General features: G+C 40.7%; 1 non-coding gene across 1 annotated transcript; it reads right to left on the minus strand.

Annotated features, from left to right (window-relative positions):
- Nucleotides 1–16,361: 16,361 nt before the first annotated feature.
- LOC129620288 (U6 spliceosomal RNA) lies at nt 16,362–16,468 on the minus strand. Its single transcript, XR_008698476.1, has one exon. It is a non-coding gene; the product is annotated as a U6 spliceosomal RNA (small nuclear RNA).
- Between the last annotated feature and the right edge of the window lie 8,163 nt (nt 16,469–24,631).

A 24,631-nucleotide genomic window follows, 5' to 3' on the forward strand; every position in this document is an offset into this window, starting at 1 on the left:
GAGCTTGCCAACAGTTAAGTAGACAACTAAGTTGTGCTTTAAATTATTATGAGAATAGCCTTAAGTAAAGGACAATGGGAGTTAGTAACAGAGACATTGATTCTGATGGTGGAATTTGATAGACCTCTAAGAGGGAATACGACTGAAGGCTGAGCTGGATTTTGAAAGCCAATGAGTGACAATTGGTTTTGATTTGAGCTAAAAAGACCTATTGGAAACTCTTGGAAGACATGACAGCTTTAATTAAGGCAATTTCAGTGGGAATGGGGAAGACAAAAAGATTCAAAGGTCAAATGTCCTAAAGCATGAAGATTTAGTAAAATGTCATTGATGGTCCCACATGGCACATTATTGATAAGAACCTGAAACGCAGATTTAATACTTGAAGATGCTGAGAAAACAAAGCGAGTTTTCTGATGGATTTGTTTTACTTTCTTCACAAGGTTGTCATGAATATCAATGCAGGTGAATGTGAAAAATATTTTGCTTGTTGCATGATGTTCTTGTTATTTCTATTAACAAAAAGAGCAACAATAATATGGCTATTTAAAGGTAGGTAGTTGTTTTTTTTTTTTTCTCTCTCTCTCTCTCTTCGTGAAAGCCTGGAAGTGAAGAGAAACCAAAGGCTGGAGTGAGTTTTGCTGCAGAGAATAATCCTACAACAGATTTCAGAATAAACTGTTTGTAGCTGCAGGGACTGAACATATTGAGTTCTATAATGGTAGAAAAAGGACCTCCAAACTCATTTTTAGCAGGAAAACTAGATTTTTTTTTCCCCCTAGAGGAGAAGGAATCTGTTGGAAATATGAACAGTTCAGCTTCCCAGGAGTGCCAGATGAGTTGGGGTAATTCAAGGCTCTCAGAAATCTTTATCTGGCTTTTCCATAAGGAGAACAGATGATAACTTCGCCATGGCAGGGAGAAACTTATTCTATGACCACCTCTGACCTTTTCTGCACTGCACAGGGCCCATGGCCTCAGAAGGACAAATTCAGGCCATAAATTCCCCAAATAAGTATATTCATCACCATCATCACCGCTATAGACTGAATGTTTGTGTCCCCGACCCCCTCCCAAGTTCATATACTGAAACTGAAACCTTTTACCTCAGGCTGGGACTCGGACTCAGACAAAACTCACCATACCTGGTTTCAGGACCTAATGGAGCAAAGGTTCTTGATGTCTCATCACAGAAAGAATTCAGAGATAAAGTGATAAGAGGTGGATTTATTCAGATTCTGAGAGAAGCACACTCCACAGACAGTATAGTCCATTGCAGAGGGCAAGTCTGGTGACCTTGAAAATGTGGCGTGGTTAGCTTTTATGGGCTCTGTGATTGGTAATGGAAGGGAAGTTACAGTCCATGGGGTCACAAAGAGTCAGACATGACTAAGCAACTGAACTGAACTGAAATTTCATAGGCTAATGAGTAGGAGGATTATTCCAATTATTTGGGAGAAGGGGTGGAGATTTCCAGGAGTTGGGCCACTGTTCACTTTTTGGTCTTTTTATGGTGCCTTGGAACTGTCATGGGGCCTCTGAGTGTGTCATTTTGGATTGAGGACCAGGGTCTAGTTGAAGTCAACTTGTCTGCCATCTTGGACCCATTTGATCCTAATCAGTTTATGTTGTGTCCTTGGGCTATGTTCTTCTCTCAAAACTTGTGCCCTGCCCCTTTCCCTCCTGTTTCAAAGCTAGCACTAATGTGTTGGAATTTGGAGGAGAGGCCTTTGGGAGGTGATTAGGTCAGGAATCTCTCCCTGGTGGTCTACTGGTTTGAATTCAGTGCTCTCACCGCTATGGCCCAGGTTTGATTCCCAGTCAGGAAAGCCTTTCTTCTTTCTCTGCTCCTGCCACCTACTGATCTTCCCAGCATGACCATACCACCCTTTAGCTTCCCTGGGGTGCAACCATACCATCCTCTAACTTCCCTGGTGGCTCAGACAGTAAAGAATCTGCATGCAACTCAGGAGACTAGAGTTCAATCCCTGGGTTGGGAAGATCCCCTGGAGAAGGAGATGGCATCCCACTCTAGTATTCTTGGCTGGAGAATTTCATGGACAGAGGAGCCTGGAGGGCTATAGTCTATGGGGTCACAAAGAGTTGGACATGACTGAGTGACAAACACTTTCACTTTCACTTAAATCAGAAAGGCAGAATCTTCATGAATGGAATTTTTTTCCTGCTGTCCTTAATCTCCACTTATAGTCTGGGTAATGACTATGAAACTAGTTGGAGCTTGAAGGCCATCCTCTCAGGAGGCAGGAGGGAAAGGCACCATTATAGCTAGAAGACTGAGCTCATCCCCAAAGTGTGAGGCAAGTGGAGACTATAGGAATCCTGATGAGATGGTTGGATGGTATCACTGGACATGAGTTTGAGCACACTCTAGGACATGGTGAAGGACAGGGAAGCCTGACCTGCTGCAGTCCATGGGGTTGCAAAGAGTCGGACACAACTGAGCAACTGATCAACAACTCATATCAGCGGACTGGTCCATTGAACAGAAGAGAGAGCCAGAAGCCACAGATGACGAGGACAAGGATCCTGTTCTCCTGGCCCTCCATTCCTGAAACATGGGCAGACACAACTCTAAAAGATGCCTCATGGGCCGAGCTTCCCCAGGGCATTAAATCACAAGTACAGCTTCTGCAGTTGAAGCTGTATTTTGTCACTGGGTCTTGGAATATCCTGGATGTCAGGGAAACTCCCAACGCCTTCTCAGCCAAGAGCAACAAAATGTTCCACTGCTCTTGAACTTCTTGAAACCCTAAGTGCATAGGGTGGTTACCTTCCCAGATGACAGGTCCTCTTTTGTCAAGTTATTTTATCCAGCTTTCAACCAGGCTCCTTCCAGGATTTATTTTCTCTACTCATACAGTGTTATGGACTGAATGTTTGTGTTTTCCTTAAAGTTCATGTGACAAAACACTAACTCCAATGTGATGGTATGTGCAGATGGATCCTTTAGGAGATAATTAGGTTTAGATGAAGTCATGAGGGTAGGGTTCTCATGATGGGATTAGTGACTTCTGTAAGAAGAGGAGGAGACACCAGAGCTCTTTGTCTACCGTGTATTGTAAATACACAGTGAGAAGACAGCCTCTGCAAGCCAAGGAGAGGGTTCTCACCAGGAACAGAATCAGTTGGAACCTTGATCTTGGACTTCCTAGCCTCCAGAAGTATGAGAAATAAATATCTTTGGTTTGAGCCACTCAGTCTATGATATTCAATTATAGCACCCCAGGCAGACTAATGGCTTCCCCGGTGGCTCAGCAGTAAAACTTCCACCTGCAATGCAGGAGCAGCAGGACACTTAGGTTTGATCCCTGCGTTGGAAAGATCGCCTGGAGAAGGAAATGGCAACCCGCTCCAGTATTCTTGCCTGGAGAATCCCAGGGACAAAGAAGCCTGGGGGGCTACAGTCCATGGGGTTGCAAAGAGTCAGACACGACTGAAGCGACTGAGCACACAAGTACAAACGGACTAATAAATACAGTTACAGAAGTAGGTCAGGTAACTCGTGACAATATATTGGTATCTGTTACATTCCTTTTATTTTCACAGATCCATTGAAAATTCTTTTGAGACTAGAAAGAGATATGTGAAGAGCTCTCGAAAGATTCCCTCAGCTCTTAGAAATCAATGCTCTAAGCACTGTGAGGACTGATTTGGGTGAGCTCATGCTCACTAATTTTTCTGGTTCAGAGAGTATATAAGAGGATCTTTGAGAACTAAGCAGAAAAGAATTGTACCAAACTGGATTAACTGGGGCTCCTCAAGTGAGGGCAAGCCCAGAACACCTGCCAACAGTTAAAGATTGTGACCTACAGTCATTGTAACAAATTGCGTAAGACTGATTTGGCAGAATTCCAGGTAACACCTCACTGAGAACTGCTACCAGGAAATTGCTAACAAAATGCCAAGAAAAAGTGGCTGTGAGTTGCAAGTTGCAGTCTCTTTCCTCCAATGTAAGAAATTTATTTTTTATTCCCATACGTGTGTGCTATCTTGGATTTAGAGGTTCAATTTTTTTATCTGTTTGGTAGAATTCTCTCAGAATAAATGTTAAAATCCTTTGCCTCGGAAAGTATATATAAACATATCACCTCCTGAGGAAGGGCATTGAGGGGAGCATGCAAGGAACAGGCTATAATGGGAAAACAAGTATGAACTCACATTCCCACAGACTTTGCAGTTTTAAAACAATTGGCTTTAAGTTTTGTGTTGTTTCCTTTGCCTCAACTTCCTCCTCATATCAGTAAACCCCAATCAGGGTTCTCAAGTGATGGACGGTCAACATGTCAGCATCTATTTGACACCCAAAGAATCTCTCTTGATGTTTTCGTGGTGAGTCCATCCTGGACCTTAGTGTTTCCGGAAGCAGAGGAGATCAGCAGCCACACAGAACATCAGGGGACGTAGTGATGCACAAGCTGTGCATGAAGCATCTTTCATAAATCATCTGCACTGAGTTTCCTGTTCCTGTAGTGCAGGAAGTACTGGTTCCACAGGCCCCTGTGCACTCAGAGATAAGGAAGGTTCCGCACTGCTCAGGATTTTAGAAAGACCATTGGAATTTTGCACGAGAAGAGGAGTAGGCGGTCCTAAACCTACCAGACAAGAAGCGGTTCTTCAGATGTCATCACCCACTGGAACTCCCTATCAGGACCTGGGAAACATGGATAGCTGGGATTCCTCCCCGGGCTTGTGGTGTGTTTGTATAGATAACTGACATCGATGTGCCTATCTGGCCATTGCTGTGGAATTTCATTCATGGGAGCAGTGCCCACACTAAATGAAGCAGATCAAACTGTGTTTGGTTTATTCTGCAGATAAGAAAGCAGGCTTAGATTTGACAGCTCAGCATCTAGTTAGAGGATCAAATGAATCAGTAGATAAATTATTAATCATTTTTCTTTCTGTGACTTGAAACACATTCCCACCCTGAAGCGAGGAAGGATATAAGCAATAAGGTAAAGCATGATGATAAGAGTTGGAATGACTGCATTCTGGGAACCTTTTTTTTTTTTTTTGAGAGTTATTGTGGGGGCAGGGCTGGGAGGATGGGTGGGGACAGGACTGAATACCTACATTATGAAAAGATGACAGAAAACGTCTCAAATGGGATATTCAGAAAATTAAAGTGCCTCTATAACAATGTTCAATAAATATAAAAGCAGAAAATGAGGGTTAAACATATCATAAAGCATGCAATGATGACTTCACTGTAGAAACTGTGTGTTTGTCAACGTGGCTTGAAGGGAAACACAAGAAATGAAAGTAGCTATATTCTTGGAGGATAGTGAGTCCCACAGGACTGTCATACTCAGGAGATACAACTGTTGAAACAGCGGACAATGCAACTTCTGCTTTCTTTGCAATCTCTTTGGATTGTACACTGAGTGTGTTCTGATGTTATGGAATCATTTAGCAATCTGCTGTACAACATTATACCAAGACACATCAATACTGTGTTGTTGTTCACTTAAATTTCTGAAGATGGTAAATCTCATGTTAAGTGCTCTCCTCTGTCTATGGGGTTCTCCAAGCAAAAATACTGGAGTGGGTTGCCATGCCTCCTTCAGGGGATCTTCCCAATCCAGGGATCAAACCCCCACCTCTTATATCTCCTGCATTGGCAGATGGGTTCTTTACCACTACCACATAAAATTAATTAAAAAAAAATAAAATAAATTGAAGGAATACCTGGGAAGCAAGCTGGTTTTCTTGCTTTGCTTCTGGAACTTTTTCATATTGGGAATATCAGCATATTTCCCTCAGCCACACAGCACCCCGCTCCAGGATTCCTGTATCCCAAACACTTCCCTGAAGTGGGTAAAGGAGGTATTTAAATGTTAGCTTTTTAAAAATATTTTCCCACTGATGGACTCAAGGTTTGAGGGGCCTTCTTTGGTCATAGAAATGTGTTCTCACTTCCGCATCCTGTATGGATCTACTAATAAAGGCTATTTTTCTACTCCTTAAGTGTCAAATCAATGCTGCTGAGCCAATTAAATCATATCCACAGCTGAGATTAAATCTCTCAGAGTAATGCATGGTTTCTTTCCATTTCTCTGCTGCCACAGTGTGTCCTTACAGCACAACCTGTACCTTTGGAATAAGTCTGGGGTTTCTCTGGTGGCTCAGTGGTAAAGAATCCTCCTGCCAATGCAGGAGACACAGGCTTGATCCTTGATCCGGGAAGATCCCACATGCTGTGGAACAACTAAGCCCATGTGTCCCAACTACTGATCCTGTGATCTGAAGCCCGGGAGCCACAACTACTGAAGTCCGTGTGCCCATGCTCTGCAACAAGGGAAACCACCACATTGAGAAGACTGCATGCTGCAACGAAGAGTAGCTACCGCTTGCCACAACTAGAGAAAACCTGCACAGCAATGAAGACCCAGCACAGCCAAACATAAATAAATAAATAATTTTAAAAAATATGTTTGACTACTCCTCCCTAAACCTAGTCCAAGTCACCATCATTCATCCCCTGAACTGCTGCAATGGCTCCTAATTGGTCTCCCTGCTTCCACACTTGCCCTGGAGGATAGTCTATGTCTGCAGAAACATACAAAGATATTTTGACCTCTTACTATTACCCTGCTAAAGGCAGGAGAGACCTTGAGAAAATGGATATCTGGAGATTTTGATGCGGACTTGTGATTTCTAAAATGTGTTTGTGTTTGAATATATGTACGTATTGTATGCATGCATGGATTTGGACAAATACACACATTTCCTGGTTCTATCTGCTGAAAGAACCTTAGGAGCAACGACACTCCCAGTAGCAAAATGATCACATTTCCCAGCTAGAACTGGACTTCTGACACCACCTCCATGCAAAGGAATCAGGGCTCAGAGAAATGATTGTTTACTGGGCTGGGTAAGGGAAATACAAGATACAAGTTTTCGCTTCACATGAAAGATTAAGGAAATGTTGCCTCAAAAATGACAAAGACTTGTCACAAGAACAAAGTGAAAAATTTGAAGGAACTTTCCCTGGGACAATTTGAGAAATAGTAAAATAATTCAGAGCTGTAATTAACCATAAACCATTAAACAATAGGAATCCACAAGTCCATACTGATGATAAATCATGAATCAAGGAATAAAGGAGAAGGGGAGTTTTACTAACAGTAGAATGCTGTAAATGTATGGTGAGTTCTAGATATGGAAAACCATCATTTTGAAAACATTGCAGTAAAAAGAAATTCAGACAAGGATCATCAAGAAAGGATAAATCTAGGGAATAAATTTTGATAAGGATACAACCATGGCTGATTCATGTCAATGTATGGCAAAACCCACTAAATATTGTAAAGTGATTAGCCTGCAGTTAAAATAAATAAATTAATTTTTTTAAAGGATCAGTATATCTTCATGATTGCTTGTTAATAGCAAGGAGAAAATGTAACTATACAATGGAAAACTGGATAACACCTTGACTGAGTGATTAAAATTAATATCATGAACAAAGCAGATGGACATTGAGTGTCTTTAAATAGGATATTCTGAGAAGAGCCAGCATTCGTTCTGTGACATTCCTGACAAGAATGCTTAACCTGAATCTAATAATGAGGAAATGTTAGACAAACCTCAAAATGGGGATTGATCTATTAAAAAGGGGTGGTTGGGGTAGGGATGAGGACACAGGTTGGGAGAATGCCTGCTTGCAACCTGTCAGTAGTCATAAAAGCAGAACAAAGGCTGAAGAAGTATTACAAATCAAAGGAATTAAGATGCGAAAACTGAGTACATATGTGATCCTAGACTGGATCCTGTATTGGAAGAGAAAATATGCAATAAGATGTTATCACTGACTTTACTAATGCAATTGGAATACAGATGGTAGTTAGGATAAATGTACTATATTAGTGCTAAACGTTACTTAAGTTGATAACTATTTTGTTGTTCAGTTCAGTTGAGTTCAGTTGCTCAAGTCATGTCCGATTCTTTGCGACCCCATGGACTGCAGCACGTCAGGCCTCCCTGTCCATCACCAACTCCTGGAGTTTACTCAAACTCATGTCTATTGAGTCAGTGATGCCATCCAACCATCTCATTCTCTGCCATCCCCTTCTCCTCCTGCCTTCAATCTTTCCCAGCATCAAGGTCTTTTCTGTATGGAGAATTAGTCAAGGTTCTTCAGAGAAAAAAACTAATAGGAGATACATAGCTGATAGATTGATAGATAGATAAGGGATTTATTCACACAATTATGAAAGCTGGCAATTCCCAAGAGCAAGTCAGCAAGCTAAAAACCCAGAAGAGCTGATGGGGTAGTTCCAATCCAAAGGTTTAAGGCCCAGGAAGAACCAATGGTTCAGTTTGAGTCTGAAAGCAGGAAAATGTTCGTTTAAAGTCCATCAGGCAGGAAAAATCTCTCTTACTCTGGGGAGAGTCAGCCATTTTCTTTTCTATAGTGGCCTTAACTGATTGGATGAGGCCCACCAACACTAGAGAGGGCCATTTGCTTTATGCCATCTATTGACTTAAATATTAATCTCATGCAAAACACTCTCACAGAAACACCCAGAATCATGTTTGATCAAATATCTGAGCACCCCATGACTGAGTCAAGTTGACACCTAAAATTAGTCCTCACAACAGGAAATAGCCGTTTTGTTAGGAAATACACATTGCAGCATTCTAAAGCCATGATGTATGAAATTTTCTCTCAAATACTTCAAATAAAAAATGTTTTTGAGAAGAAGAGAGATAATCAATAATAAAGGAAGGAAATTGAGCAAAATGTCAATAATAAATGAGTGAAATGCATATTCCTTGAACTTCTTAACCTAAATTTCCTGTAAATTTGAAATTGTGTCCAAAATAGTTTCCCCTGCACTCAGGATGAATCTTACTTTCCTTACTTGGCCTGCTGGGCAGGAAGCAGCTCCTAGAAGCTCCTAGAGGAGTCCAAGTCAGAAAGAGAAAAATATTGCCTATTAACTCATATATATGGAATCTAGAAAATGGCACAGATGAACCTCTTTGCAGGGCAGGAATAGAGATGCAGACATAGAGAACTGATTTGTGGACACAGCAGGGGAAAGAGAAGGTGGGGCGAATTGAGAGAGAAGCACTGAAACATATATACATTGCCATGTGTAAAATCAATAGCTAGCAGGAAGCTGCCGTAGGGAGCTCAGCTCGGTACTGTGATGAGCTAGAGGGGTGGGATGGGGTGGGGGTGGAAGGAGGTTCAAGAGGGTGGGGATATATGTAGACTTATAGCTGATTCACATTGTTGTACAGCAGAAGCTATTGTAAACACATTGTAAAGCAATCATCCTCCAATTAAAAATTTTAATTAAAAAAAAAAAGAGTTCAAGTGCATTCTCTCCATAGAACTTCACACTTGCACACTCTTCACACGGCCACGCCCTCTCATGGCTCAGGTGTTTTTATCAGATGTCACTTCCTAGCATACCTCTTCCTGAAGGACAATAGTCATGTTGCACTATTTCACTTTTCTCTCTGAACCGAACCATGGTTACTCACTCCTTTACTTGTTTATTACACCTCACTGGGACATACATTTGAGAAGGGCAATGGCCTCGTGCATCTGTTTACTCCTCTAACTCTGATATCTAAAACACTGCCCAGCATATGGTAAATTATGTGTAAGTTATATGCCTAGCATATGGTAACTGTTCCTAAAAAAGTTTTGAGTAAATGAATAAATGTTTAAGTCCCTATAGCACCCAAAGCTTTAAAAGTAAAATTCTTAACTTATTAGTGATTTGCTTTTCATTCATATTACATAGGCTTTTCTAGTTTGTGACAAGAATTTCAATGGTAAATATTACAATGTTACAGATGAGTATCAAATATAGATTGTTATAACAGAGAAGTTAAGAGCAATTCTAGTGGATAAAGAGAAAGATTTTTAAAGTTATTCTTTCCATCCAAAAATTAAATTAGGCTGACCTAATTAATGTAAAAAATCCAATAGGTATAGTAGTAGTAAGAAAACCTTTTGGTAACAGGTCCTTCAATTCCAAATATCTAGTATAATACCTGGAAACTAGTAAAGTGCCAATAAATTTTTAACAATGCAAGAAATAACCTGTCAATAGTTTATAGACAGATCGCTCCAGGGAAACTGGGGAGAGGGGGCTGATGTCACACGTTCGAACATTAAAACAGGTCCTTTATTTTTAACCAGAAAAAGAGCTCATGATTGTCAGAGGTAAGGTCTCCTCAAAGGAGTAGACATTGTTAGAAATAACAATGACAGCATTTGCCTCAGGATAGGTACCAACTTTTAACATTTTGATTAATTTGGGAGGGTTTTGGGTTTTTTTCCCATACCTATGGTTCAATTGATGACTCATACTTCTCAAGAAGCCGTGTGTTTCTGTAGAAGGCATTCACTCCATACATTCCCTAGGGTTAGATCAGATCAGATCAGTCGCTCAGTCGTGTCCGACTCTTTGCAACCCCAAGAATCGCAGCACGCCAGGCCTCCCTGTCCATCACCAACTCCCAGAGTTCACTCAGACTCACGTCCATCGAGTCAGTGATGCCATCCAGCCATCTCATCCTCTGTTGTCCCCTTATCCTCCTGCCCCCAATCCCTCCCAGCATCAGAGTCTTTTCCAATGAGTCAACTCTTCGCATGAGGTGGCCAGAGTACTGGAGTTTCAGCTTTAGCATCATTTCTTCCAAAGAAATCCCAGGGCTGATCTCCTACAGAATGGACTGGTTGGATCTCCTTGCAGTCCAAGGGACTCTCAAGAGTCTTCTCCAACACCACAGTTCAAAAGCATCAATTCTTTGGCGCTCAGCCTTCTTCACAGTCCAACTCTCACATCCATACATGACCACAGGAAAAACCATAGCCTTGACTAGATGGATCTTTGTTGGCAAAGTAATGTCTCTGCTTTTCAATATGCTATCTAGGTTGGTCATAACTTTGCTTCCAAGGAGTAAGCGTCTTTTAATTTCATGGCTGCAGTCACCATCTGTAGTGATTTTGGAGCCCAGAAAAATAAAGTCTGACACTGTTTCCACTGTTTCCCCATCTATTTCCCATGAAGTGATGGGACCGGATGCAATGATCTTCATTTTCTGAATGTTGAGCTTTAAGCCAACTTTTTCACTCTCCACTTTCACTTTCATCAAGAGGCTTTTGAGTTCCTCTTCACTTTATGCCATAAGGGTGATGTCATCTGCATATCTGAGGTTATTGATATTTCTCCCGGCAATCTTGATTCCAGTTTGTGTTTCTTCCAGTCCAGCATCTCTCATGATGTACTCTGCATATAAGTTAAATAAGCAGGGTGACAATATATAGCCTTGACGAACTCCTTTTCCTATTTGGAACCAGTCTGTTGTTCCATGTCCAGTTCTAACTGTTGCTTCCTGGCCTGCATACAAATTTCTCAAGAGGCAGATCAGGTGGTCTGGTATTCCCATCTCTTTCAGAATTTTCCACAGTTTATTGTGATCCACACAGTCAAAGGCTTTGGCATAGTCAATAAAACAGAAATAGATGTTTTTTCTGGAACTCTCTTGCTTTTTCCATGATCCAGTGGATGTTGGCAATTTGATGTCTGGTTCCTCTGCCTTTTCTAAAACCAGCTTGAACATCAGGAAGTTCATGGTTCACATATTGCTGAAGCCTGGCTTGGAGAATTTTGAGCATTACTTTACTAGCGTGTGAGATGAGTGCAATTGTGTGGTAGTTTGAGCATTCTTTGGCATTGCCTTTTTTTGGGATTGGAATGAAAACTGACCTTTTCCAGTCCTGTGGCCACTGCTGAGTTTCCGAAATTTGCTGGCATATTGAGTGCAGCACTTTCACAGCTTTTCAGGATTTGGAATAGCTCAACTGGAATTCCATCACCTCTACTAGCTTTGTTCATAGTGGTGCTTTCTAAGGCCCACTTGACTTCACATTCCAGGATGTCTGGCTCTAGGTGAGTGATCACACCGTCATGATTATCTGGGTCGTGAAGATCTTTTTTGTACAGTTCTGTGTATTCTTGCCATCTCTTCTTAATATCTTCTGCTTCTGTTAGGTCCATACCATTTCTGTCCTTTATCGAGCTCATTTTTGCATGAAATGTTCCTTTGGTATCTCTGATTTTCTTGAAGAGATCCCTAGTCTTTCCCATTCTGTTGTTTTCCTCTATTTCTTTGCATTGATCACTGAAGAAGGCTTTCTTATCTCTTCTTGCTATTCTTTGGAACTCTGCATTCAGATGTTTATATCTTTCTTTTCTCCTTTGCTTTTTGCTTCTCTTCTTTTCACAGCTATTTGTAAGGCCTCCCCAAAACAGCCATTTTGCTTTTTTGCATTTCTTTTCCATGGGGATGGTCTTGATCCCTGTCTCCTGTACAATGTCACAAACCTCATTCCATAGTTCATCAGGCACTCTATCTATCAGATCTAGGCCCTTAAATCTATTTCTCACTTCCACTGTATAATTAGAAGGGATTTGATTTAGGTCATACCTGAATGGTCTCGTGGTTTTCCCTACTTTCTTCAATTTAAGTCTGAATTTGGCAATAAGGAGTTCATGGTCTGAGCCACAGTCAGCTCCTGGTCTTGTTTTTGCTGACTGTATAGAGCTTCTCCATCTTTGGCTGCAAAGAATATAATCAATCTGATTTCGGTGTTGACCATCTGGTGATGTCCATGTACAGAGTCTTCTCTTGTTTGTTGGAAGAGGGTGTTTGTTATGACCAGTGCATTTTCTTGGCAAAACTCTATTAGTCTTTGCCCTGCTTCATTCCGTATTCCAAGGCCAAATTTGCCTGTTACTCCAGGTGTTTCTTGACTTCCTACTTTTGCATTCCAGTTCCCTATAATGAAAAGGACGCTATTATAACAAAACCCTCTTCTACCCATCAAAAATAAAAGCAAAATTCCAAGTTCAGCACGCTCTAATTAGCAGGCTGTGAGGCGTTTCGGCGCTGACAACGGGCACTGTGCTGTGTAGTGAACACCTAGTGATGAGCCAGTTTGCACCTTCTTACGAGTCTTAACATGGCAGCAGTTGTACCAATATAAAGGGGTTCTCACTGTTTTTACAAAAAGTCTAGACTTTTCCAAGTTCCATGCATTTAGGTAAAAGTGTAGCTTCTGGGAGGTCTTCTTTAGTTTCTATGTCCTGCGTATTTCACTCCCCTGCTACTCACTTTGCAGCATCCCATACTGTCTCCATGGCAAGGACAACATTTACTTACCTGTAACTAAGCTATTTCATAGTTAGTTTTAAAACTTGAAATTATCATTGGATCATGATTTTGTGAGGAAACAAATATACTAATCTTGGTCTTTTCAATAATGGGATGTCTAACATTTCCTAAGCTTAAGAAAACACTGAATTGTCAAGCTAATCTTTCTTTTTTTAAAAAATTATGATATAATTTGTATGGAGTAAAACTTGCCTTTTTAATGTATAAAACCATGAATTTTAACAAATGTATGTATTAATAGTTGTATAACTATTACCATAAACCATGGGCTTCCTAGGTGGCACAGTGGTAAAGAATCTACCTGCCAATGCAGGAGATTCAAGAGACAAAGCTTCGATCCCTGGGTCCAGAAGATTCCCTGCAATCGGAAATGGCAACCATTTCCAGTGTTCTTGCTGGGAAAATTCCACGGTCAGAGGAGCCTGGCAGGCTAGAGTCCATAAGGTCACAACAGATCAAATGCAACTGAGAAAAGTGAGCACCAGCAGCACCACAATAAAGGTATAGAACCATTCAGTTACCTCCCAAAACTCCTTCATGGCCCTTTGAAGTTAGGCCTTCCCTTCACTCCTAGCTCTGGGCAACCGAGTTGATCAAATCTAATCTTTGTACCGATATATGAATACATTCAGGCTTCCCCCGTGGCTGTAAAGAATCCGCCTGCAATGCAGTAGCTGCATGAGACATGGGTTTGATCCCTGGGTCAGAAAGATTCCCTGGAGGAGGGCATGGCAACCCACTCCAGTATTCTTGCCTGGAGAATCCCCATGGACAGAGGAGCCTGGCGGGCTCCAGTCCACGGGGTCGCAAAGAGTTGGACACGACTGAGCAACTTAGCACACACTCACGCATGAATACATACATCATACCTCACTCTTTCACCCTAACAGAAGTAAGACTTTATTAGAAGGAATTCAAGGGTCAAAATGAAATTTCATCTGCAGAAAGTGAGAAAAGGCAAGTTATGTTCTCATCATATGTTATGTTTATTTTCTCTCTATTCTCAATATGCAGAACTCAGTTAATAAAAAAAAGGATAATTTATATGTCATGATAGATAAGCAAAAAAAAAAAAAAAACCATTTTGGTGCCCGTGGTGAGCAAATGTCATTTCCATAACAGTATCTAAATTATTAATTAGCTTATATTAACCTTCTGAAGTGATTGATACTAATTAAGAAACCATTCTCTTAATCAGGGTATATGAAAATGGTCTCAATTTGAGTCCTGACTAATTGCTAGTAGCTGCCAAGAATTGTAGGTTACAAAGAATTCTGAGGCTTAATAGGAAATTTTAATATGAAACATCTAAGTCTTAGAGATTATTAAACATTATAGATATATTATCTTAATCCTACCAAGAAGCCCAGGAGAATGTTCCTATTGTTATCCCTATGCCATGAGAGGGGAAACTGAGTTTAGAGCGATTAAATAACTTAAGTTCTAACAGGGGAGAAGTGATGAAGGTGGGATTTGAATCCATTTAGTCAAATTCCAAAGGTTAATATTTATCAACTTTGCCACTTTGCACCCAAGAAATTAATCACAGAATGCATGTGTATGTCTGGAAGATCATACATTTTTCTAAGGAAGTGAATCTGGAATGAAATTTGAAGTATGTATTGAACAGAGATAGAGGGGAAGCCACAGAACAAGGAATAGCTTTAGGGGCAGAAAGTAGAGCAGGTGCAAGGGCCCAGTAGGTGGAGGAACAAGGAACACTGGGGAAACTGATGTGCCAGTCTGCCTGAGCAGAGCACAGAGGAAGAGACCAGAAGAGAGGTCTGCACACTAGGGCAGTACGGCAGTGAGAATGACCTTGACCTTCCTTCCAAGGGCATTGGGAAACTCCTGCATCATTTTAAGCTGTCTGGTGGTACAGTGACCTTCTGGCTTTCAGAAGGTCACTCTGCCTGCGGGAGAAAGGCTTATTCACATGGGTAAGAGAGATAGAAGAGCATTGCAAGCCATCCAGTCCAAGACAGAGGCTGTGTTAACCAGGTCTTTTCACTTTCTATATTCTGATACTTGGGCATCTGGTGCTGGTTGACCCTGGGGGACTGCCCTTCCCAGGATTAGCTAATCCCTAGAGATTGTCAACAACTAGCCTTCAAGCATAGCTTTATATGAAAACCAAACTGTTCAGAGCCAAATTGCCTTTTTTTTTTTTTTTGACAGAAAATAATTGTTACTTTTTTTTTTTTATTTTATTTTATTTTTAAACTTTACATAACTGTATTAGTTTTGCCAAATATCAAAATGAATCCACCACAGGTATACATGTGTTCCCCATCCTAAACCCTCCTCCCTCTTCCCTCCCCATTCCATCCCTCTGGGTCGTCCCAGTGCACCAGCCCCAAGCATCCAGTATCGTGCATCGAACCTGGACTGGCAACTCGTTTCATACATGATATTTTACATATTTCAATGCCATTCTCCCAAATCTTCCCACCCTCTCCCTCTCCCACAGAGTCCATAAGACTGTTCTATACATCAGTGTCTCTTTTGCTGTCTCGTACACAGGGTTATTGTTACCATCTTTCTAAATTCCATATATATGCGTTAGTATACTGTATTGGTGTTTTTCTTTCTGGCTTACTTCACTCTGTATAATAGGCTCCAGTTTCATCCACCTCATTAGAACTGATTCAAATGTCTTCTTTTTAATGGCTGAGTAATACTCCATTGTGTATATGTACCACAGCTTTCTTATCCATTCATCTGCTGATGGACATCTAGGTTGCTTCCATGTCCTGGCTATTATAAACAGTGCTGCGATGAACATTGGGGTACTCGTGTCTCTTTCCCTTCTGGTTTCCTCAGTGTGTATGCCCAGCAGTGGGATTGCTGGATCATAAGGCAGGTCTATTTCCAGTTTTTTAAGGAATCTCCACACTGTTCTCCATAGTGGCTGTACTAGTTTGCATTCCCACCAACAGTGTAAGAGGGTTCCCTTTTCTCCACACCCTCTCCAGCATTTATTACTTGTAGACTTTTGGATCGCAGCCATTCTGACTGGTGTGAAATGGTACCTCATAGTGGTTTTGATTTGCATTTCTCTGATAATGAGTGATGTTGAGCATCTTTTCATGTGTTTGTTAGCCATCTGTATGTCTTCTTTGGAGAAATGTCTATTTAAAAATATGGAACGCTTCACGAATTTGCATGTCATCCTTGCGCAGGGGCCATGCTAATCTTCTCTGTATCGTTCCAATTTTAGTATATGTGCTGCCGAAGCGAGCACCAAATTGCCTTTAAAAAAAAAAAAAAATCAAGCTCTTAGAGTCTGGGCCAGCATCCACCTACCCTAGTCACCCCAAGGCCAGGTACCGTACAACCAGACAACCCCAGGGCCCACTGAGATTCTGCAACTAGCTAATCCTAAACTTGCTAACCCTGCTTTGCCCATTCCTTCCAGTGGAAATCACAATAAAGGCTTCCACCATGTTCTATCCTCCCTCCTTTGCCTCCTGACAAACCCTGGAGCTTAGCTGTGTGGCCTCCCCATGCAGTGGTATGCCCCTCTTCTGTGAGTATAGCAAGCTAATCTTTTCTGGCAATTGTCTCCTGATCCTTTGGCCTTGCTGAACCTTAATAACAGTAAAACTACATTTTAAAACAGTGGCATATTAGAGAAGAGGACACATCTGAGAGTATTACAGATCAATTGGACATTGATGTGATTGCTTGTATATTCCAGACAGTAGATGTCAAGAAGGAAATCAAGATTTCTCACCTGCAGGCAAAGAGAAATAATAGTAAACGCTTACACAGCATTTGTGTTATTCCAGGCCCTGTTCATTTAATTCTCTTTAAAATTTTATTATTCCCATTTCACACAAGCTGAATCAGAGACATAGAGAAGTTATGTAATCTGTGGTGGCAGAGACTAGCCAACTAATATCCATCTCCTCTCTTTTGCTTCCTGGTTAGGCAGCTGGGCTACATTTTTCAGCCTCTTTTGAGGCTAGGTGTGGCCAAGTGTCTGAGTTCTGGCTGTGAGAGCATGGCTGGGGAATGGTGCACAGCACTTCTGGGCCTGGCTCATTAAATTCTCCCATGTACCATCCATCCTTCTTGTGTAATGAATGGGTTCTGGAAGCTTCCTGTTGAAGATGGTGAAGCCATAAGTTAGATGGCACTTTGGGCCCTAAATCGAGGAACAACAGATTTTCTTCTGTAAAATACCAAACAGTGAATACCTTCGAGGACCAAGAAGCACAGAACTGCAGATATTATGTAGCTATTTATGTCTACAAACAGTTAAAATGGGGTAATTTAAAAACATGATTTACTCATGCTGATGTATGGCAGAGGCCAACACAAAATATTGTGAAGCAATTTTCCTTCAGTCTAAAATAAATAAGATTGGAAAATAATAAAGGAAAATGTAAGAACTATTCTTAGCTAATTTGTTGTACAAAACATGTGCAGCAGGCCAAATTCAGTCACAGACTTTAGTTTACCAAGCTTACCCTAAATCGTTGCTTAAAGGAAAGCCACTTACTAATCTGGAAAACTTGCTATGAGTTTAAAATAGACTACTTGTGCATGCAGCCCCTGAAACTTGGGGGCTGTTTGTTCCAGCAGTTATCCTCCCATAACTTATCCAAGGCCACAGAACTAGGAAGTAGCAAAGCACAGATTTGAACTTGCTGACATTGCTGCCTCTTGAGAAAAAGGACAAGCCTGACTACTGACATCCATCAAGAACTGGAAAGGAGCTGAGGAGACTCACATGCTTCATACTGTCAACCCTGTTCTAAATCTTGAGTCAGACAGAAATGCACAGAGACAAGCAGTGAGAGTTATATGTTACACAACTGTGCCTTGAAAACCCACCACAGGCTTCCCTGGTGGCTTAGATGGTAAAGGATCTGCCTGCAATGCAAGAGACCAGAGTTGGATCCCTGAGGCAAGAAGATCCCATGGAGAAGGGAATGGCAACCACTCCAATATTCTTGCCTAGAGAATTCCATGGACAGAGGAGCCTGGTGGGCTGTAGTTCATCACAAAGAGTCAGACACAATTAAGTAACTAACACTTTCACTCTTCACCCAACTTAACAGAGATCTTGCTTGATGGTGGCAAGGATGATGGCTTGTTTCTATTCCTTCTAAGACTAGGACTAATATTTTGAATCTCACAAATACCCGACAAGTGCTGTTTCTTCAAACTCCGACTCTCTCCCTGCCACCTTCTCAGGAGGGTCCCCCAGTACAGAGTCTACCAAATCTGGAAGCAATGCTATACTTTTCTTGGGAGGAGGTGAGATGGCAAGAAGTATAAGGGTTGGCTCTGGGCCTTCTATACTTTCCAAGGTTTACATTCCTTAGAGATTTTTGATATCTTATTTAATATGACTAAAAAAAAAATTAAGAAATTTTTTTTCCTGGAACTTTACAGAAAATAAAAATGAAAAGGGAGCATTCTGGTATAACTTATCCTAAACATGTCCATGTCCAAAATGTTGAATGGTGCATAGTGGACCTAAACAATTGGCAAGTCTTCCTGGTATAAGTTTGGAAAGAAAGAAACAGGCATTCCAAAATACCACTCCTGCTCATTCTTGCCATCTTTCCCCACCAAGCAGGATTTGTTTACACTGGAGTTTATAGTTACCGGTTGGCCTCAAAATAGATATTTTAATTCTGAGATCTCACTCATGGATAAAGAATGCAAAAAGGAGGTTTCTGTGGTGATGTTTGCATTTTAAAATTAAGGGTGCAGTTAATTAATCTCTCCTGTCCATCTCAGGAAAAAGAGAATGATTAATATGAAAAAAGAGGTTGTTGGAAAAGAGTTAATAAGTATTTATTTTGGAATCTTCCTTAGATTCTGCTTTTTCCTTACACACTGCTTTTTTTTTTTCTTAGACTTTTACTTTCAAAGATGAAAGATGTTATTTTTTTTTATCCTGGACCCCCAATGTTATAAAGAGAAACAAATGATGATCTATATTTGCTCTATTTGTGAATTCTCCATTATTGGTTCTTGTGGTTTGGTTCTCTTACATCAAACTCTAGAAATGCAATACACAGTAAATTGTCTTATATAATGCAACCAGAACTAGTAGTTGATTGCTTGATTTTAAAAAGTCAAAGGAGTACATGACTGATGCTGAGATGTTCTCTCATTAGTCATCGCCAGGCCACGATGCTTGGGGCTGGTGCACTGGGACGACCCAGAGGGATGGTATGGGGAGGGAGGAGTGAGGAAAGTTCAGGAAGGGGAACACATGTATACCTGTGGTGGATTCATTTTGATATATGGCAAAGCCAATACAATATTGTAAAGTTAAAAAATAAAATTAAATTAAAAAGTCAAAGGATTATAAAAGTTAATAATTATACCTTTAAATATTTCCTTTTAACTTAGTTAAAAATGCTCATACATTTATCTTCTTTTAGCATATGGAAATGTACCATCTTTCTTTTGAGTATGAGTCTGTTGTTGGAAATCTAATCAGGTAGCTTAAATAAAACCCAACCATAATAAACTAAAATTCCAACTTTATTTAAAGAGGAGTGAGAATTCAAAGACATTCAAGAATCAGTTGGAGGGCAGAATCATTTTTAGTTTTTATTTTCTTTTTTGACTCTTTTATAGTTGTATCAACCACACATAATTCAATGACAAATTTTAGTGACTCATTTTTTTTAAGTCTTTCTAAAGCATTTAACTTTGTCATCATAAGTACTCTCCCTTTTTGTACTCATACTTCATAGTTTTATGGACATTTAAATTATACAACTTCAATAATCCACAAAACTTGCATAAACTGGTTTGGGATTAAATTCAACTGCATGTAATTCAACTGGTAACAGCAAAAATGCTCAGATATATTGGGAACAGCTTTGAGCATTCAGCTTGGTTTGTGAAGAGAGTAAAGAAATGTTACTTTTATGATTTTATAGGTAGAGGTCAATTTGAAGACCTTTGAATATGTATGTAAAGTAATGTTTGCCTGTTTGTAAATTTTACAAATCTATGTTATCACACTGAATAAACATAGTAATAGGGAGACTGCATGGATGACAATAATGTGATAGATTTGGTAGTGATCTTGGTGTCTAACTTGGATGTGAACTTCATCATTTTAGTAACAGCAGACATAAAGTAGTAAAAAAGTAGTTACTGGCATCTTTTTTTTTTTTCAGGACTATAATTTTTTTTTTTTTTTGTCTTCACCTTGCAGCTGTGGAATCTTCGTTCCCTGACTAGGGATCTAACCTGGGCCCTTGGCAGTGAAACTGCAGAGTCCAATCCACTGGATCACCAGGGAATTTCCTGGCATCACTTAAGTAGTAGTAATCTTCTTAACACACTATGGGTGAATTTATGTGTCAGCAACTATAATTAGAATAGACTTCTAGAAACTGTCAAATGCTTTGAAAAATCATTTCAGATATAAAACTCAAAATGTTTGATTCTGTGATATTGAGGATGAGAATTTTAGAATAAATACGTACATTTCTGTCTGATGAATTTCTATTTATTTCCCCCAGCTTCAAACAGACCAGTGGTTCTTAATTGGGGCAGTATCACATGCATAAACACCCAGCGCCTTTTAGAAATATATGAAGACTTGTCCATTACTGCTATAATTGCAGGATATCATGACCGCAGTGTAACACTGACGTTTAGTAGACCAGCTTCTGGGATGCTGAGGTCCCAGCAGTGTGTAGGACAGTTCTGGACAACTTGCTAATGTTCCTCCAGAGGAGATACTCATTTTTTTTCTTTATCCCAGAGGAGACATTCATGAAAGTGAAAGGTCTATTTAGATTTATGATTTATATGAATCTAGAATCTGTTTTATTTTAAAGACAAATTGGGGATGGAATAGATCTTTAATAAGTCGTTTCTGCTATAAGATGTGCTTCTAAAAATTATCATGCTATGCAAAATCATGCCAAAAAACACAGGGCTTATGAGAAAAATGCAGTTAGGGATACTATACTCAACACATAAATAAAAAGATGGAATCCCAATAAAAATAGCAGCATAGTTTTATACATGGTAAATGGTTAAGAAATATACAAGAACTACAATAAGTACTGGCGGGGGAAAGCCCCTAAAGTTCACTAGTGGAAGTGGGCAACAGAGGAGTCGACCTTTGTGAGTAATTGTGAAGTGGTGGAGGGTTATCTGAAACTGGATGGAAAGCCGTAGCCCCATTCACTACGTGTCCAGGTGTGATGAAATGAAGTAGCTGATCTGTGTCTGGTGTGTTAATTTGTATGTGTGTGTACTCCTGAACATGGATCATTCAGAAGTGCACTTCTCTGGGTCTGCCAAGTGTTTCTCGCAGAAAATGTCCTGCATAATCAGCAAATGTATTATGTTTAGATTGTTCCTTAATATATCAATTGCTTTGGAACAAATTTTAAAGCAAATGTTAGAGGAGAACTATGACTTGTTCTGGGAAGGCAGCTACCGTCAAGAAAAATGTTGGTTTTGTTTTGTTTGGAATTTTCCAAGATTTGTTCACCACTTCAGAACATCATATCCTTTGGGCAATAAGACTTGTGGTCCGTGAACTCCCAACATGATGCACTGGTATGAGCCTGCATTGGCAGCTGTCATATTACTGGTGATCTGTGTAGAGGTGCAGGTACCAAACAATGTCATTAGATCTTCTACTGTAACCTTTAACTGGAATAAAGAGCATTTATCTAATGAATAAATAAAGAAAATTGCCTTAGAGATTACATTTCTGTCATTTCTCCCTTTACATACAGCTAGAATATTATATTGAAAAATTTGAAATGTTATGTAAAAGCCAATTATGTTATATAAAAGGGGCGTGATAAAACATGTATCAGGAAATGAGAGTGGCACTGGGTTTAATAGGACTGTGAACCCCTGATATAGAGAAACTTTAAAAAAAAAAAGGGAAGGTGGCATATTTAGAGTATCCATGAATAGATGAGAGGATTAAATGGGATATTCTTGAACATATGATAGGTTTAAATAAATGATTGGTGGTATTAGTACTATTTTTGATACCGTATTAGAAGACCCACATATCCAGTCACTCCTTGAATCTTTCCTTATGGATGCCCCACAGGGACCCCAAACTCAGGAGACCAGGGTCACCAAACTCGCTAACTGCCCATTACTCCCCCAAACCTGCTCCCATCTGGATTTAGCCTTGTAGTGAAAAGTCTTCATGTTTAACCCAGTAGTAGCCAGCTAGCCATGGAGCATTATATGTGACTCTTCTCTTTTCTGAGAGGCCTATATCCAATAAACCCCCTTTCCCGTAAATTCTAGTCCCTCTGCATATTTCAAACCTATCTGCTTTTCTCTATCCTGACTACTACCACAGTATTTCAGGCTACCCTCATCTCCTATGGAAATAGCCTCCGAGCTAAGCTCAGTTTCCTCTCTTACCTCCTCAGATCTCTCCTCTCTTCACCATCATCCAAGAGAAACACAACAAGACATATATGCAATTTTCAATTTTCTGGACCAACATTTAGAAAAGGAAATGTGAGCCATCAATTTTAATAACAATTTATTTAACTTACGATATCCAAATGCTAATCATGTCAACTGTAAAAGACATGTGGCCTCCTTTTGCCATGTCTTCAAAGTCTGGCATGTACTTTATATTTATAGCACTTATCACTTTGGACCAGCCACATCTCAAGTACAATTTGAGACGATGTTATGCTATGCTACGAGACTCAGTATATACTCTCTGGTAACCAGGTCTGACAATGTGACTAGGCTTGAGTTGAATTGGGAAATACACTACAATCCATCCCTTTACACCTTGGAGAAGGAAATGGGAACATACTCCAGTGTTCTTGTCTGAAAAATCCCATGGACAAGGGAGCCTGGTGGGGTACAGTTCATGGGTCACAAAGAGTCGGACATGACTGAGCAACTGAGCACATCCTTTTACAAATAGGGTTCCATAAGAAGAGTAAGTCCTGATGCCCTAAGACATCCTATGTCATGAATTAACTTCTCTCCTATGAGAGTCCTCAAACTTCCTCTTTCTAGCTCTCCAAACACATACACCTTGAGGGATTTCATCCAGTTCAGGGCTCAGCTACCATTAAGTGACAAGAAGGGACAAATCAGCCTCCAGTTTGGGCCTTTCCTGAGACCACATTCTTTATGAACTGTAGTGTGAAGCTCATTTCCTTACCCGCGTCTCCTAATATAGTATAAATCCAGGCTTTTTCTTGGTTAGCAAGACCACCTCTTTCCACTGCCCTGGTTAAAACTCTGGTCATCTTTAGGTCCTCCATCTCTCTCTCCCCCTGACACCAAATCAGTCACTAGTTATGATCAATTCCTTTTCATTAAGCAAAACTGTCCCTTCTACCCCCCATGACCCCATTGTCTGTCTGGATTGTTGCTGCCCTATTTCCATGGAAACAACATGACTTCATAATTCTCCCAGTTGGTCTGCTTGCCTCCACTCCCTCTCAACTTGATTCTCTTCCTTGCTGCCACATTGATATTTTTCTAAATAATAACAATGACACTAACAATGGCAACGCCACTTTCTTGCTTCGATCTTCCCTTGGCTGCACTCCTCATTGCTTTCAGGGCCAGATCTGAGCTCCTTGGGCTGGATTAGGATCTTGGGTTTTGACCTGCTTTTCCAGCTTAACTACGTCCACCCTGTCATAGACCCAGGCAGCCAGCTACATCTGGCTTTTCCTCCATTCAGTCTTACACAACATGATCACGATTATCTAACATGCCGCTTTGCACTTTATTTTTATGCCCCACCTCTACTGGAATGTAAACTCCATGAAGGCAAGGACCTGCTGTGTTTTGCGTAGTACCGTGCACCTAGCACACAGAACAGTGTCCCAGGGTCCATGGTGAAGTTTATCTATTGAATAAGTCAATAAATTGTTAGGATGAGACCTGGGGCCTGGGACCGTTTGCTCCAGTGCTTGCACCTAAGCAAACGTCTCCTTGAGCAATGAAATGCAATGAAGTTATAAAGGACTAAAAATAACTGCGCAGACAGTTGGGACAAATTATGGAGAACAAGGTGCAAAAAGACCAAGAAGCCCAACGGCCACTTCTGAAGAGCTGGGACAAAAGCAGGGAGTTGGGAGCCAAAGCAGAGTACTGGGCATACCCTCTGTACATGACCACGGAAAGGGCGGGCAAACCAACTAAGCCACCACTCCAGCCCGACCCCCGGACCCACACCTACCCTCACCTCGTACAAGGTACCAGCTTGCTCCCCCTCAGCAAGCGGACAAGCAAAGGCACCTGTTGGTTCTTCTCACTTCTCTGTGCTGCAGCAGGCATCCCCAGTGAAACCTTGCCAGGATTTCTTGTCTGAACTCAGCAATTTCTATTGATTAAGAAGGCCAAGAACCCTGGTTGGTAATGCTCCAGGACCACCTCTGCAAAGAAGCCT

The sequence above is a fragment of the Bubalus kerabau genome, chromosome 9, assembly GCF_029407905.1.
Source record: "Bubalus kerabau isolate K-KA32 ecotype Philippines breed swamp buffalo chromosome 9, PCC_UOA_SB_1v2, whole genome shotgun sequence".
NCBI classification, from domain to species: domain Eukaryota; kingdom Metazoa; phylum Chordata; class Mammalia; order Artiodactyla; family Bovidae; genus Bubalus; species Bubalus kerabau.